Below are 18,650 nucleotides of genomic sequence, written 5' to 3'. Positions count from 1 at the left end.
AGCCATCTCCGGGCAGTGGGCAGGGGACACCCTGAACTGGTTGCCAGCCAATCGCAGGGCACACAGGGACAGACAACGCATTCGCTCATTCACACCTAGGGACAATTTGGACCGGCCAATTCACCTGAAATGCATGTTATGAAATGTTTTATTGGGCCACTCTTCGCTGTGTTCACCCCATTTCACGACATTAACCTCACAATGTTTCCTTTATCCAATAACTTATTGATTTTATGACAAGATGTCTCTCAGATGTCTGTCTGATATCAGTCAATGTCACATAAATCACTGGTCTCCGATTGGTTTGTATCACTGCATCATGAAATGCAGACAATATATTGGCAGAACTACCTCCCACGATGCCTTTCTCTTCATTCCGTACTAAATAATAATAATAATAATAATAATTTCCTTGTATTGTCATTCTGTGTAACAATGTACACAGAACGAAATGTCGATTGCACCCGACCCGTTGTAGCGAGCCGATGCAGCCGCAGCCAACAGAGGGCGCCGCCGACCACTTTTTAAGTCTTAGGAATGACTCGGCCGGGGCGCGAACCACCGACCTCCCAGTCTCAAAGCGGGCGCCTTACCATCTAGGCTACTGAGCTGGTAAATCTTGTGTCCTTCATAAAAACTTTGCAAGTCGGCAATAAAATAAGGTGTTTTTCGTACTGTATTTATGTGCTATGAGTCACGAGGCCGCAAATGATGCTTAAGGGGTAGCAAAAACATGATAAGTGTGGAAACAAAGCTAGCAAATATCAAGAAATACAAAGAAGGTGCACGTCTAGTTGCATCGGCTTTAAATAATCAACAATCGAGGCAATTATCAAACAAAAAGGAGGTGGCGTGATGAAAGCAAGGAAATCTCCCAAGGGGAATACCAATCTTAACATGTAAAAGTTTTAAAATGTGTTTCATTTTCAAGAGGCAATCGCCGAAACCCCTGCATCCACTCGTTACCCCACTCTGCCAGCTCAAGTCACGTCACACCAAAAGTAAATAAATGGCCACGTTTCCTTTACATGTACTGTTTATGTATAACGTGATTTAATCATATACACATATTTACTTCTAATTACTACGTCCTATACACTTTTTTGTTTTTCGAACGGATTTATCTGGGGTACCAGGGGTTCAGAATGGATTAGCTACACCAGGGGTGGAAAGCCCAGTCCTTGAGAGCCGCATGTCCTGCATGTTTTAGAGATCTCTATTCTCCAAGCCCAGGTTCTGGGCTCCGAAGCAAGAAACATGCTGCTCTCGAGGACCGGGTTGGCCACCCCTAAGCGACGCATAGGTTTCTATCCATCACTATACGCCCATTTCACTTTGCGATCTCCACTTCAGGACAGATTTATGTCACACCTCTCAGGTTTATTGTCTCATCTCATCTCATTAGCTGCACCGCTTATCCTCAGTAGGGTCGCGGGGGTGCTGGAGCCCATCCCAGCAATCATCGGGCAGTGGGCAGGGGACACCCTGAACTGGTTGCCAGCCAATCGCAGGGCACACGGGGACAGACAACTCACTCGCTCAGTCACACTTGGGGACAATTTGGACCGGCCAATTCACCTGAAATGCATGTCTTTGGAATGCGGGAGGAAACCGGAGTGCCCGGAGGAAACCCACGCAAGCACGGGGTTCCCATGACATGAACTGTGCCGCACATGCGCTAACCACTGCCCGCCGTGCTGCCCCAGGTTTATTGTATTGGGCTAAAAATGTAAGTTGAGAAGACATCTTTAAACAACATTTTTAGACTAAATTTGTACAAAATTGGATACGTTAAACACAACATCGAATTATTTTAGAATAACTTTGATCCACTTAAATGGAGTATTTAAAACCCATTTTTTTAGACGTCTGCACCGTTTTGCCAGCATTTGCATCTACCGCAACCTTCCGGCACGGTCCAGACTTTGACAGGGAATCTAAAGAAGTATGAAAGAACTGCTACAAAACTTGTTGTGCTTAAGAATGTCGCGTAATTTTGCTGCACTCAAAGGAAAATATTGAAACTAGTTAAAAAAGACACTTTAACAGACCTTTAAAATGAACCGATGAAAAGAAACTCTTTGGTGGAGCTTAAAGAGTAACTTTTGTGTCTGACGATTTAAGCGATGTTAGATGTCTCAAAGATAGAATGACCATGAAGGAACTTCAGTTAAAAGACTTTAAAGAACTTAACGTAGAACCCATCATAAACCTCATGACCATCTTTTGATAAACATTGAGTTGAAATGGGGGAAGAACATTTGATAGAAAATTTTGTGACCTAGGGTAGGACTTTCCTGGAACTAAAATGAAACAGGCCCTTCTAGATTCCGTGGGAAAACCTTTCAAAGAAACAACCATGCAACTTCTAAAAGAACTTAAAGTAGTTCCCATCATAATAAAACCTCATTAACTAAAGAAGAATGACCATGAAGGAACTTTAGTTAAAAGACTTTAAAGAACTTAACGTAGAACCCATCATAAACCTCATGACCATCTTTTGATAAACAGTGAGTTGAAATGAGGAAAGAACTTCTGGTAGAACATGTCATGACAAATGTGGACCAACTTAGGACTTTCTTGAAATGAAATGAAATTTATATAGCGCTTTTCAAGTCAATGACTTCCCAAAGCGCTTTACATTGTGCTTCACATTTCCCAATAGCGGCCGTGATCTGTGCAGCCATGTAAGGCGCTAACCTGCTTATTGGGGGTATTGGGGGTTCAGTGTCTTACCCAAGGACACTTCGGCGTGTAACACGGACAAGCCGGGATTAAAACTGGGAGCCCTTAATCCTAAAACGATCGCTCTACCTCCTGAGCTACTGCAGTACCCATCATCAGAAAACCTCATGGACAACTTTTAATAAACGGTGAGTTGAAATGAGGAAAGAACCTCTGGTAGAACATTTCATGACAGATGTTGACCAAAGTTAGGACTTTCCAGCAACAACAACGGAACAAACTCTTGTAGATTCTGTGGGAGAACCTTTCAAAGAAGCAATCATGCACCCTCTAAAAGAACTTAAAGTAGTACCCATCATCAGAAAACCTCATGAACAACTTTTAATAAACAGTGAGTTGAAATGAGCAAAGAACCTCTGGTAGAACATTTCATGACAGATGTTGACCAAAGTTAGGACTTTCCAGCAACTACAACGGAACAAACTCTTGTAGATTCTGTGGGAGAACCTTTCAAAGAAGCAATCATGCACCCTCTAAAAGAACTTAAAGTAGTACCCATCATCAGAAAACCTCATGAACAACTTTTAATAAACAGTGAGTTGAAATGAGGAAAGAACCTCTGGTAGAACATTTAATGACAGAAGTTGACCAAAGTTAGGACTTTCCAGCAACTACAACGGAACAAACTCTTGTAGATTCTGTGGGAGAACATTTCAAAGAAGCAATCATGCAACCTCTAAAAGAACTTAAGGTAGTACCCATCATCAGAAAACCTCATGAACGACTTTTAATAAACGGTGAGTTGAAATGAGGAAAGAACCTCTGGTAGAACATTTCATGACAAATGTGGACCAAACTTAGGACTTTCTTGCAACTACAACGGAACAAACTCTTGAAGATTCTGTGGGAGAACCTTTCAAAGAGGCAATCATGTAACCTCTAAAAGAACTTAAGGTAGTACCCATCATCAGAAAACCTCATGGACAACTTTTAATAAACGGTGAGTTGAAATGAGCAAAGAACCTCTGGTAGAACATTTCATGACAGATGTTGACCAAAGTTAGGACTTTCCAGCAACTACAACGGAACAAACTCTTGTAGATTCTGTGGGAGAACCTTTCAAAGAAGCAATCATGCAACCTCTAAAAGAACTTAAGGTAGTACCCATCATCAGAAAACCTCATGGACAACTTTTAATAAACGGTGAGTTGAAATGAGGAAAGAACCTCTGGTAGAACATTTCATGACAGATATTGACCAAAGTTAGGACTTTCCAGCAACTACAACGGAACAAACTCTTGTAGATTCTGTGGGAGAACCTTTCAAAGAAGCAATCATGCAACCTCTAAAAGAACTTAAAGTAGTACCCATCATCAGAAAACCTCATGAACAACTTTTAATAAACAGTGAGTTGAAATGAGCAAAGAACCTCTGGTAGAACATTTCATGACAGATGTTGACCAAAGTTAGGACTTTCCAGCAACAACAACGGAACAAACTCTTGTAGATTCTGTGGGAGAACCTTTCAAAGAAGCAATCATGCAACCTCTAAAAGAACTTAAAGTAGTACCCATCATCAGAAAACCTCATGAACAACTTTTAATAAACAGTGAGTTGAAATGAGCAAAGAACCTCTGGTAGAACATTTCATGACAGATGTTGACCAAAGTTAGGACTTTCCAGCAACTACAACGGAACAAACTCTTGTAGATTCTGTGGGAGAACCTTTCAAAGAAGCAATCATGCACCCTCTAAAAGAACTTAAAGTAGTACCCATCATCAGAAAACCTCATGAACAACTTTTAATAAACAGTGAGTTGAAATGAGGAAAGAACCTCTGGTAGAACATTTAATGACAGAAGTTGACCAAAGTTAGGACTTTCCAGCAACTACAACGGAACAAACTCTTGTAGATTCTGTGGGAGAACCTTTCAAAGAAGCAATCATGCAACCTCTAAAAGAACTTAAAGTAGTACCCATCATCAGAAAACCTCATGAACAACTTTTAATAAACAGTGAGTTGAAATGAGGAAAGAACCTCTGGTAGAACATTTAATGACAGAAGTTGACCAAAGTTAGGACTTTCCAGCAACTACAACGGAACAAACTCTTGTAGATTCTGTGGGAGAACATTTCAAAGAAGCAATCATGCAACCTCTAAAAGAACTTAAGGTAGTACCCATCATCAGAAAACCTCATGAACGACTTTTAATAAACGGTGAGTTGAAATGAGGAAAGAACCTCTGGTAGAACATTTCATGACAAATGTGGACCAAACTTAGGACTTTCTTGCAACTACAACGGAACAAACTCTTGAAGATTCTGTGGGAGAACCTTTCAAAGAGGCAATCATGTAACCTCTAAAAGAACTTAAGGTAGTACCCATCATCAGAAAACCTCATGGACAACTTTTAATAAACGGTGAGTTGAAATGAGCAAAGAACCTCTGGTAGAACATTTCATGACAGATGTTGACCAAAGTTAGGACTTTCCAGCAACTACAACGGAACAAACTCTTGTAGATTCTGTGGGAGAACCTTTCAAAGAAGCAATCATGCAACCTCTAAAAGAACTTAAGGTAGTACCCATCATCAGAAAACCTCATGGACAACTTTTAATAAACGGTGAGTTGAAATGAGGAAAGAACCTCTGGTAGAACATTTCATGACAGATATTGACCAAAGTTAGGACTTTCCAGCAACTACAACGGAACAAACTCTTGTAGATTCTGTGGGAGAACCTTTCAAAGAAGCAATCATGCAACCTCTAAAAGAACTTAAAGTAGTACCCATCATCAGAAAACCTCATGAACAACTTTTAATAAACAGTGAGTTGAAATGAGCAAAGAACCTCTGGTAGAACATTTCATGACAGATGTTGACCAAAGTTAGGACTTTCCAGCAACAACAACGGAACAAACTCTTGTAGATTCTGTGGGAGAACCTTTCAAAGAAGCAATCATGCAACCTCTAAAAGAACTTAAAGTAGTACCCATCATCAGAAAACCTCATGAACAACTTTTAATAAACAGTGAGTTGAAATGAGCAAAGAACCTCTGGTAGAACATTTCATGACAGATGTTGACCAAAGTTAGGACTTTCCAGCAACTACAACGGAACAAACTCTTGTAGATTCTGTGGGAGAACCTTTCAAAGAAGCAATCATGCACCCTCTAAAAGAACTTAAAGTAGTACCCATCATCAGAAAACCTCATGAACAACTTTTAATAAACAGTGAGTTGAAATGAGGAAAGAACCTCTGGTAGAACATTTAATGACAGAAGTTGACCAAAGTTAGGACTTTCCAGCAACTACAACGGAACAAACTCTTGTAGATTCTGTGGGAGAACCTTTCAAAGAAGCAATCATGCACCCTCTAAAAGAACTTAAAGTAGTACCCATCATCAGAAAACCTCATGAACAACTTTTAATAAACAGTGAGTTGAAATGAGGAAAGAACCTCTGGTAGAACATTTAATGACAGAAGTTGACCAAAGTTAGGACTTTCCAGCAACTACAACGGAACAAACTCTTGTAGATTCTGTGGGAGAACATTTCAAAGAAGCAATCATGCAACCTCTAAAAGAACTTAAGGTAGTACCCATCATCAGAAAACCTCATGAACGACTTTTAATAAACGGTGAGTTGAAATGAGGAAAGAACCTCTGGTAGAACATTTCATGACAAATGTGGACCAAACTTAGGACTTTCTTGCAACTACAACGGAACAAACTCTTGAAGATTCTGTGGGAGAACCTTTCAAAGAGGCAATCATGTAACCTCTAAAAGAACTTAAGGTAGTACCCATCATCAGAAAACCTCATGGACAACTTTTAATAAACGGTGAGTTGAAATGAGCAAAGAACCTCTGGTAGAACATTTCATGACAGATGTTGACCAAAGTTAGGACTTTCCAGCAACTACAACGGAACAAACTCTTGTAGATTCTGTGGGAGAACCTTTCAAAGAAGCAATCATGCAACCTCTAAAAGAACTTAAGGTAGTACCCATCATCAGAAAACCTCATGGACAACTTTTAATAAACGGTGAGTTGAAATGAGGAAAGAACCTCTGGTAGAACATTTCATGACAGATATTGACCAAAGTTAGGACTTTCCAGCAACTACAACGGAACAAACTCTTGTAGATTCTGTGGGAGAACCTTTCAAAGAAGCAATCATGTAACCTCTAAAAGAACTTAAGGTAGTACCCATCATCAGAAAACCTCATGGACAACTTTTAATAAACGGTGAGTTGAAATGAGCAAAGAACCTCTGGTAGAACATTTCATGACAGATGTTGACCAAAGTTAGGACTTTTCTGCAACTACAACGGAACAAACTCTTGTAGATTCTGTGGGAGAACCTTTCAAAGAAGCAATCATGCAACCTCTAAAAGAACTTAAGGTAGTACCCATCATCAGAAAACCTCATGGACAACTTTTAATAAACGGTGAGTTGAAATGAGCAAAGAACCTCTGGTAGAACATTTCATGACAGATGTTGACCAAAGTTAGGACTTTCCAGCAACTACAACGGAACAAACTCTTGTAGATTCTGTGGGAGAACCTTTCAAAGAAGCAATCATGCAACCTCTAAAAGAACTTAAGGTCGTACCCATCATCAGAAAACCTCATGGACAACTTTTAATAAACAGTGAGTTGAAATGAGGAAAGAACCTCTGGTAGAACATTTCATGACAGATATTGACCAAAGTTAGGACTTTCCAGCAACTACAACGGAACAAACTCTTGTAGATTCTGTGGGAGAACCTTTCAAAGAAGCAATCATGCAACCTCTAAAAGAACTTAAGGTAGTACCCATCATCAGAAAACCTCATGGACAACTTTTAATAAACGGTGAGTTGAAATGAGCAAAGAACCTCTGGTAGAACATTTCATGACAGATGTTGACCAAAGTTAGGACTTTTCTGCAACTACAACGGAACAAACTCTTGTAGATTCTGTGGGAGAACCTTTCAAAGAAGCAATCATGCAACCTCTAAAAGAACTTAAGGTAGTACCCATCATCAGAAAACCTCATGGACAACTTTTAATAAACGGTGAGTTGAAATGAGCAAAGAACCTCTGGTAGAACATTTCATGACAGATGTTGACCAAAGTTAGGACTTTTCTGCAACTACAACGGAACAAACTCTTGTAGATTCTGTGGGAGAACCTTTCAAAGAAGCAATCATGCAACCTCTAAAAGAACTTAAGGTAGTACCCATCATCAGAAAACCTCATGGACAACTTTTAATAAACGGTGAGTTGAAATGAGCAAAGAACCTCTGGTAGAACATTTCATGACAGATGTTGACCAAAGTTAGGACTTTCCAGCAACTACAACGGAACAAACTCTTGTAGATTCTGTGGGAGAACCTTTCAAAGAAGCAATCATGCAACCTCTAAAAGAACTTAAGGTAGTACCCATCATCAGAAAACCTCATGGACAACTTTTAATAAACGGTGAGTTGAAATGAGCAAAGAACCTCTGGTAGAACATTTCATGACAGATGTTGACCAAAGTTAGGACTTTTCTGCAACTACAACGGAACAAACTCTTGTAGATTCTGTGGGAGAACCTTTCAAAGAAGCAATCATGCAACCTCTAAAAGAACTTAAGGTAGTACCCATCATCAGAAAACCTCATGGACAACTTTTAATAAACGGTGAGTTGAAATGAGCAAAGAACCTCTGGTAGAACATTTCATGACAGATGTTGACCAAAGTTAGGACTTTCCAGCAACTACAACGGAACAAACTCTTGTAGATTCTGTGGGAGAACCTTTCAAAGAAGCAATCATGCAACCTCTAAAAGAACTTAAGGTCGTACCCATCATCAGAAAACCTCATGGACAACTTTTAATAAACAGTGAGTTGAAATGAGGAAAGAACCTCTGGTAGAACATTTCATGACAGATATTGACCAAAGTTAGGACTTTCCAGCAACTACAACGGAACAAACTCTTGTAGATTCTGTGGGAGAACCTTTCAAAGAAGCAATCATGCAACCTCTAAAAGAACTTAAGGTAGTACCCATCATCAGAAAACCTCATGGACAACTTTTAATAAACGGTGAGTTGAAATGAGCAAAGAACCTCTGGTAGAACATTTCATGACAGATGTTGACCAAAGTTAGGACTTTCCAGCAACTACAACGGAACAAACTCTTGTAGATTCTGTGGGAGAACCTTTCAAAGAAGCAATCATGCAACCTCTAAAAGAACTTAAGGTCGTACCCATCATCAGAAAACCTCATGGACAACTTTTAATAAACAGTGAGTTGAAATGAGGAAAGAACCTCTGGTAGAACATTTCATGACAGATATTGACCAAAGTTAGGACTTTCCAGCAACTACAACGGAACAAACTCTTGTAGATTCTGTGGGAGAACCTTTCAAAGAAGCAATCATGCAACCTCTAAAAGAACTTAAGGTAGTACCCATCATCAGAAAACCTCATGGACAACTTTTAATAAACGGTGAGTTGAAATGAGCAAAGAACCTCTGGTAGAACATTTCATGACAGATGTTGACCAAAGTTAGGACTTTTCTGCAACTACAACGGAACAAACTCTTGTAGATTCTGTGGGAGAACCTTTCAAAGAAGCAATCATGCAACCTCTAAAAGAACTTAAGGTAGTACCCATCATCAGAAAACCTCATGGACAACTTTTAATAAACGGTGAGTTGAAATGAGCAAAGAACCTCTGGTAGAACATTTCATGACAGATGTTGACCAAAGTTAGGACTTTCCAGCAACTACAACGGAACAAACTCTTGTAGATTCTGTGGGAGAACCTTTCAAAGAAGCAATCATGCAACCTCTAAAAGAACTTAAGGTCGTACCCATCATCAGAAAACCTCATGGACAACTTTTAATAAACAGTGAGTTGAAATGAGGAAAGAACCTCTGGTAGAACATTTCATGACAGATATTGACCAAAGTTAGGACTTTCCAGCAACTACAACGGAACAAACTCTTGTAGATTCTGTGGGAGAACCTTTCAAAGAAGCAATCATGCAACCTCTAAAAGAACTTAAGGTAGTACCCATCATCAGAAAACCTCATGGACAACTTTTAATAAACAGTGAGTTGAAATGAGCAAAGAACTTCTGGTAGAACATTTCATGACAGATGTTGACCAAAGTTAGGACTTTCCAGCAACTACAACGGAACAAACTCTTGTAGATTCTGTGGGAGAACATTTCAAAGAAGCAATCATGCAACCTCTAAAAGAACTTAAGGTGGATTCTGCCATAAAACTGTTTGCACAACATTTGACAAACCGAGAAGACCCATACCAGAACTTCTAACTTCTAACTTAAGAGAAGCTATGGTTTAACCTAAGAGGAACACACACTCAAAGTACAATTGTATGGATTTGTTTTGGTCTGGTGCAACACACGCGTGCACCGCACATGCAAACAGAGACACACACACACAAACACAGGTCTGATGGTTCTGGTGTGTCTCATAAACACACACCCACAGCAGCTTTCACATACTGACACACTCACCTCCCCCGCTGCAGTCCAAGGGCGTCTGACTTTGTGTTGAGGATGCCGCTCAGTGTGTGTGTAGTGTGTGTGCGTGCATAGGTGTGTGTGTTTGTGCATCAGCGGTGTTGTGTTGTGCGTGGCTACCGCCGAGTGAGGGGACGCTAGCGAGGGAGTAAGAAAGCGTGGAAGGGAGGGAGGCAGGGAGGGAAGAGGGAGGTAAGGTGTGTGCTCCCTGCATCCCTCTTCCTCCTCCTCTTCTTCCTGAGTCAGCAGGCTGGGTTTTGTGTCTGTCTATATGTGTGTGAGGGGGGGGGGGTTGAATTGATGAAGTGGGTGGCTGAAACTTCTAAGCGGGACCTGAAGTCTGCGGCTGGCCGTGGATGTGCACTTCACACCTCGCCGCTTCCTCCCTCGCCCGGTTCCAGACTTCCCACAATGCTCCTCTGCACCCCGGCCCAGACAGAGCTGAAACGGGCCGACGGCCAAGAACAACAAAAACGTGAGCGGACGCCGCCTGTCTCCTCAAGGCCCGATATGGCCTTTTTGTGCTGCGCCGGTCGTGTGCTAGGTGGCGGAATTTGGCATTGTGTACATTCTTGTCACATAGACGATCGTCAACATCACAGCGCAAGAAAATACTGGCCGATTCCCCAAAAAAACAAGTAAAAAATGAAGACACAGCTGCTAAAAACACCTGTCATGAAGTCAAAGGGATTTTACAGTGGTTAAACTATTGGATCAACTATAAAATCCTCTTTAAAAGGACTGGTACAGCTTCTTAAAATAATTTAAGATATTTATCTTGTAAAAAAAGAGAGATAAACTCTGCTACAACCTTTTATGGAGCTGCTAATGGAACCCCACTTACACATTTTCATAGCACATTTTTTCATGCACTCTCCTGGGGTACTGATCGATGATCAGGGTTGGGTAGGGTTACTTTAACTGGATTACTTTCAATTACTTTTGGATGACTCCAATACCAAATATGCTAATAAAAGACAAAAGAAACTAATTATGAATACAATTTCAAAATTTTGTGCAGGTATGTGTCACGAGGTGGAAGGGGTGACCGGACCAGAACGGAGGCAGGAGGCAGGAAGGGAGAACTCAATTGCGTGACGATCAAAAACTTTTATTTACCAAAATAAAAGTTGTCCAAAACTCAGGGACAAGACAGAACAAACAGGCTTTAACAAAAACGTGCAAACACAGGTTTCTTCCAACTCAACTAAACAGGACAAGGCATGACAGAACAGAAAAGGTATATAATGAGCCAGCACCCGCAAAACCCACAATCCAGCCGTAAATAGTAGACACGCAATTAGTTGAACTGCTTCAGCTGGTGCCCAGGGGGCGGGGTAGAACGGTCACCAAGGCGACCATGACAGTATGGGGAGTAACGGAATACATGGAACGGCAAAAATGATGTTGGCAAGCTGTTTGCATTTATTTTCATTTTGTTTCTGTCGCATTTTATCTTGGTTTTGCCGGAGATCAAAGAGATCAAAGCCAGGAGAGAAAGCTTACCACGTGTTGTGAGTCATTATTTTATTCATATTTAGTTTCTTTTGTCTTTTATTAGCATATTTGGTATTGGAGTAAGTCATCGAAAGTAATCAAGTTAGAGTAACCCTACCCAACCCTGTCGATGATACCCTTAAAGCAGGGGTCGGGAACCTTTTTGACTCAAAGAGCCACAAAAGCAAAATATATTAATTTTATTTTGGGAAAGAGCCACACCATATATTATGAGACAAATTTACTAAATTGCTAAACCCGCGCCCCAGACAAAAGCTTAGTCTTCAGCACATTTATTTTTGATGATTTGATAAAAAATTATGTAAAGAGAATAATGCCAGAGCCCGTGTCCCAAAATCAACAAACATACCACTTTAAACTTGTCTCTTGCTTGTAATTACTCAAGATCGGTTAAACTCATTTTGACCCTTTTTTTCATACATATTGGTTTCAAAACCAGATGCAAGCAGTTATTTTGTAAAAACGTCACAACATTCTACAAACAGGGAGCCTGATGTGCTTACCTTTGGCGCAGACGGCGTAGGGCAAGAGATGGGAGGGAGTGCTTGCACTTTTTGCATAGCTCCACCCATCCTTCCCACTCACTCAATCAAATAACTTTTAAGTTCTCTTCCGATGTTTTGGCGTATTTACAGTTTCTTCTGTGGATTCATCATAAGGTATCTGAACACTGAACACAGATTATAAAGTGAACTTTTATATAAAGGATTCTTTAGCGTTGTACAGCCAAAACGAGTTTTTTTTGTTGTTGTTGGTGTGACACCTTGACTGCAAATGTAGTGAAAAACGTGCCCTATATATTCTGCGAAGTACTGCATTATGATTTGGCTTTTGTTTGGCTCTGCATGTATCTGAACAGGATTAATGGCTCAAGTTTTGAACGAGATGGAGAAAATTTGCATGCAATCAAATTTTTCTCCAAGCCACAGGGACTCATAGAAAGAGCCATATATGGCTCGCGAGCCATAAGTTCCCGACCCCTGCCTTAAAGTGTGGTTCCAAACCACAATTGGTGGTGGACCAAGCTGCATTCTCCCTCCCACTTTTTTCAACATCTTCCTGGAGAAGATCATGACCGGATCTCTGGAACAACATGAAGGTACAGTCAGGATTGGGTTATCAATCACTTCTAGGCATCAGCTACTTAGCCCATGTGACAACCAAAACGGTGCACAACACCATCGAGGGGCATGTTGGATGCTACGAAGAACTGTTGTCAACTGTGCTCAGACGAAAACTTCAGTGGCACGATCATGTCACAATATCATGAGGACTGGCTGAGAAAATTCTCCAGAGCACAGTCCAAGGGGGCAGGAAGAGAGGAAGACCGAAAAAGAACTGGGCCGACAACATTAAGGATGGACTGGACTTGTGCCAACTTTGCCGCAACGTAAAAATAGGGACAGGAACAGTCAACAATGAAAAAAGTTGCGTCCTCATTGGTAACCCGGTGACCCAGGTGGCTATGGGATCCGTGAATCTCTAAGCATTACCTTACCGATTCATCATGTCAAGTCAAGTCAATTCATGTTTAATTGTATAGCTATAAAATAACAAAGAGTCTCAAAGGGCTGCACAGACTACTGCAAATTACAGACTATTGTGACACCGTCCCCTTATATTGTCAACATAAAATATAGGTTATTCATATTCTATAGAATAGAAGTGTGTTTTAAGCCTAGATTTAAACAGTTCCACTGAGGTTGCAGATCAAATCTCAGGGGGAAGAGCATTCCACTGAACCGGGGCCCGAATGGAGAACACTTTCGAACTTGCGGATCTCTTCTTGGCTCTTGGGATCACTAGTAGACCAGCATTTTCAGAGCAAAGGCTCCGGACTGGGACATAGGGGGAAATTGAATCTGATTTTGTATACTACCAACAGAACTTTAAAATCACATCTTAAACTAACAGGGAGCCAATGCAGGTTAGCTAAAATCGGGGTAATGTGGTCAAACTTTCTTGTCTTAGTTAAAAGCCTCGCTGCAGCATTTTGTACTAGCTGAAAGCTTTTGGACTTTGGGAGACCGGAGAGTAGTGCATTACAGTAATCGAGACGGGAGGTAACAAACGCATGAATTATAATCTCTGCATCCGACTGAGAGAGCATAGGGCAAATTTTAGCAATGTTAGGAAGATGGAAAAAAGCTGTTCTAGTAATATTCTTAACGTGTGTTTGAAAGGACAGATCGGTGTCAAATATGACACCTAAATTTTTGACTGAGTCACACTGGGTGATCTTACATTTGTCAATGTTCAGAGCCGTTTTTAAGAACAAGTCACGGCTTTTAGATGGACCAATAACGTTCCTTTTTATCTTACTTGTTTATCCTGGGACGCCACATCTAATCTCATTGTAAACAATGTTCACTACGTTATTATCGATGCCAATAAAGACAATTCTAATTTGAAATCTAAATTGTGATTATCTTGATGGAAGAACCCTAGAATCGATCTTAGATTAAATGTCTAGTGGAACCTCTGGTATGGATTTGTAAAAACACTAAGAGATCTGGTTATAAAATTGAGTATGAATCCCCCAGTCAATCTTGCAAGTATTTAGTGGGTAGAGTGTGATACTAGTTAAAAGTATGTGAAGCAGAATAAGATTCTTGTGTTTAAGGTTCTATATAATAAATTTGAAATTACGTGAATAACATATTACTTTGCATCCAAGTAAGGAAATAAACGTGGATACGTAATAAAACAGAGCCGATGTTGATTATTATTTTGTGGTATTCTGAAGACACAATATTCGGGAATGATGCCATATAATTTGTAGTATTTTATATCTGGGTGTATTTCACATTTTCACTCATATAAGAACCTCAATACAAAAATGCTCCTGGTCTACCAACACCAGACTTGTGGTCGGGAAGGATCAGCACTGGCTCCATTTCCTAAAACAATCTGGAACTTCTAGAAGCTGCTGGTGTCCCTCTACAGAACCACAGTGGAGACCATACTGGTTTGTGGCATCCTGACAGCAGCAGACAGGAGAACTTCACAAAGAGTCATCTACACAGCCCAGAAAATCAATGACTGGTATCTGCCCCATCTGAAGGACATTGCTGGCTCTTGCCTACCACAGCAGAGTCAGTCCACAATCTGTAGCTTGTGAATACAGTATTATTTAGCTGTCCTATTTTTTATTTCAATGCAATTTGTATTTTTTAAGTCTTTTATTCCATGTTGATCCTTGAGGCCCACATCCACCGTATTTTCCGCACTATGAGGCGCACCTAAAGGCCTTTATTTTTTTCAAAAGCTGACCATGCGCCTTATAATACAGTGCGCCTTATATATGGATCAATATTAAGTCGCAAAGTCTTCCAACTAACTTGCAGCCGCCGACTAGATTTTCCCCCGAACGCCAAGTAGTCCGCGGTGTATGCTGGAATTTATTTACCGGCGTTTCATTGGCTAACCAATGTGTCAATCGTCATTTGAATCGATCACTATTGGCTAAAGTTATTCGGAGGTCAAGGGGCGGATCCTTTTTATCATTTACAGGCTGGCATAGGCTTAAGCTGCAAAACAAAGCCTGCAATTGGCCAAAAAAGATGTGTCAATCATCAGTTGAATCGATCACTATTGGCTAAAGTTATTCTGAGGTCAAGGGGCGGATCATTTTTATCATTTACAGGCTGGCATAGGCTGAAGCGGCAAAACAAAGCCTACAATTGGCCGAAAAAGATGAATGTGTATAGCACGTGGTTGACGGCATACAGAAAGCATTTTTAACTATTCTGTATTTGTAAATATTTTATTCTCCTGGATTTACTACACTCGCGGATATAAGAGGAGCATGGCTGCACATTATTATTGAACACAACGACTTCGGTGAGCTACTCCGGCTATATATTTTCCCTGTATCTTGTTTCAGACTGAACTCGATGTTTCTGTGATAAGCGGTGCAGATAATGGATGGAATGGAGTGTCTATATTTAAATTAAACTCAATTCCAAGTGTTTATTGTCATATGCACAGTAAAGTTGCGAGCGAAAAAGAAAATAGAAACTAAGGAATGGTTGGCATTTCTTGAATCCCAAGACTTTAACCTTCCGAATGATATTTGGACCGATGCATTTGAGTGACATCTACGACACGTATTTGCTTCTTTGCAAGCTTTGGGAATGTTAAGGGGGTCATAAGTTGGACTGAACTATCTGACTGTTTTGTCCACGTTCCCATTGTAGCGCCTTATAATCCGGTGCGTCTTATGTATGTCAAATATAGGACCAAAAACTATTTTTTCGGGGTGCGCCCTATAACCCGGTGCGGAAAATACGGTAATCTCATTGTAAACAAAGTACACTACATTATAATCAATGACAATAAGGAATATTCTGTTCTATTCTATTTTATTTTGTGGCTTTGTGGAGTGAGAACACCCACTAGAAAGGTTCTAGTTTGTACCCCGAGATGAACCCTATAACAAGTTGTTCTTTCACTAGACAAACTGAACCGAAAATTTCACATCTACGTTAGCAGAGGGTGTGAAAGTTGTTTTATTTCCAGATAAATTTCATCTCCTCAGATTGATGGCGGCGGACTAGGGACCACCGTGTCTGCCCACCATGTCGTCTTCCTCTCATCATGGTCTCTCGCTATCCTGTTACTCGTCTACTCATTCACTCCCACCACTCTTTCCTTCCCCTTTTCCTGCTGTTATTCCTCACCGCTCCCGTCATGCTCTCACGTCTGCGTTCCTGTTTCCACAGCTGCTTCTCTTGGTCTGCACGCCTCACCGAGCCTTGCTGTGCATCTGTGTGCTCCTGAATGTCCTTCACCATATCGCCACTAAAGTCAAATCACTTTCTGAAAAGCTGAAACCAAACGTGACTAAAAGTTGGTGGAATGCCACCGGGATGCAACCGGAATATCGCCATCAACTCCCTTTAACTGGGATACAACCAAAATGTCATGTCCTGTCAATATGATGTCCAAACTGCGATCATCATGAAAAAACAGTTACATCAGAATGACACCATCATGTCCCAACATGTCCCTGACTGAAAGTCATGGCCACGGATCTAAAGCCTTTTTTACTGGCACACTTGAAGGTTGCCAAAGAGTGTGTGACGGTGATGGCATTTAGAGAGAACCGCAGAACCACAAACAACAGGGAAATGCCCCAGTCAGGCCTCAGTAAGGAACGTGAGAAACCAGAATGTTGAAATGTGCACCAATGGACGGACCTCTGCCAGATGTTTTGCTCGACTTACGAAACAACCTCTTACGGAACATATTACAGAAGCTAAGGTGAAATCTGACTCTGGAAGAAACGTAGTAAAACACCTGTTAGAGCCTGCAATAGATCATCTTAAACTTCTTCCTAAACATCAAAACAACTTACGACTGCTAGTAAAGCATGAAAAGTGCTGTGTTACGGTTGCAAGATTGGTTGAGTGTAGTGATACCGTTGGTAGTAGAAAATCTTTAAAATGCTCATGACAAGACAACATAGGCGCCGCCGCGAGCGGCAGCCTTTCCAGCAGCTCCGTGTTATTTCGCTCTATCCGGAGCTACCAGGCTTCAGCGCTGTTAGGGACAGAGACGCAAAAAGCCTGCTTGAAGTGGAGAGGAGATGGACTCGCTATCTACGTGATGGTTTCCATCTGCTGCAGGGACGTCAAACTTTTGGACTAGCGTGTGACGTCATCCACTCTGCTGTTGCTAACTACAACACAGCACCCCGAGGCCATCCTGGTAATCTGTTAATAAACAACAAAAGGATACTGCATGAAGTGTGAATTTCCCTACGGGGATGAATAAAGTATCTATCTATCCATCTATCTATCTATCTAACTATGTATCTATCTATCTATCTATCTATCTATCTATCTATCTATCTATCTATCTATCTATCTATCTATCTATCTATCTATCTATCTACCTATCTAGACATCTATCTAGACATCTATCTAGACATCTATGTAGACATCTATCTAGACATCTATATCTAGACATCTATCTATCTAGACATCTATCTATCTATCTATCTAGACATCTATCTAGACATCTATCTAGACATCTATCTATCTAGACATCTATCTATCTATCTATCTATCTATCTATCTATCTATCTATCTATCTATCTATCTATCTATCTATCTATCTATCTATCGATCTATCTATATCTATCTATCTATCTATCTATCTATCTATCTATCTATCTATCTATCTATCTATCTATCTATCTATCTATCTATCTATCTATCTATCTATCTATCTATCTATCTATCTATCTATCTATCTATCTATCTATCTATCTATCTATCTATCTATCTAGACATCTATCTAGACATCTATCTAGACATCTATCTAGACATCTATCTAGACATATAGACATCTATCTATCTATCTATCTATCTATCTATCTATCTATCTATCTAGACATCTATCTATCTAGACATCTATCTAGACATCTATCTAGACATCTATCTATACATCTATCTAGATATGTATCTAGACATCTATCTAGACATCTATCTATCTAGACATCTATCTATCTAGACATCTATCTATCTAGACATCTAGACATCTATCTAGACATCTATCTAGACATCTATCTAGACATCTATCTAGACATCTATCTAGACATCTATGTAAACATCTATCTAGACATCTATATCTAGACATCTATCTATCTAGACATCTATCTATCTATCTATCTATCTATCTAGACATCTATCTAGACATCTATCTAGACATCTATCTATCTAGACATCTATCTATCTAGACATCTATCTATCTATCTATCTATCTATCTATCTATCTATCTATCTATCTATCTATCTATCTATCTATCTATCTATCTATCTATCTATCTATCTATCTATCTATCTATCTATCTATCTATCTATCTATCTATCTATCTATCTATCTATCTATCTATCTATCTATCTATCTATCTAT

At 40.2% G+C, this 18,650-nt stretch overlaps 2 protein-coding genes across 2 annotated transcripts in view; one reads left to right on the top strand and one right to left on the bottom strand.

The window, feature by feature from the left end:
* The window catches only part of adamtsl2 (ADAMTS like 2), a 41,400-nt gene extending 31,150 nt beyond the window's left edge, over window positions 1-10,250 (bottom strand). The window contains exon 1 of the mRNA XM_088335194.1: window positions 10,206-10,250. The gene's annotated coding sequence lies outside the window, so the exon portion shown is untranslated. The remainder of the gene's footprint in view (window positions 1-10,205) is intronic.
* The window catches only part of LOC148366224 (natterin-3-like), a 163,718-nt gene extending 152,314 nt beyond the window's left edge, over window positions 1-11,404 (top strand). Inside the window, exon 5 of the mRNA XM_088335195.1 lies at window positions 11,247-11,404. The gene's annotated coding sequence lies outside the window, so the exon portion shown is untranslated. The remainder of the gene's footprint in view (window positions 1-11,246) is intronic.
* Window positions 11,405-18,650: the final 7,246 nt, after the last annotated feature.

This window comes from Urocampus carinirostris, chromosome 5, assembly GCF_059441175.1.
Source record: "Urocampus carinirostris isolate Australia breed hairy pipefish chromosome 5, RoL_Ucar_1.0, whole genome shotgun sequence".
NCBI classification, from domain to species: Eukaryota; Metazoa; Chordata; class Actinopteri; order Syngnathiformes; family Syngnathidae; genus Urocampus; species Urocampus carinirostris.
This window is presented reverse-complemented; position numbering and strand designations above follow the sequence as displayed.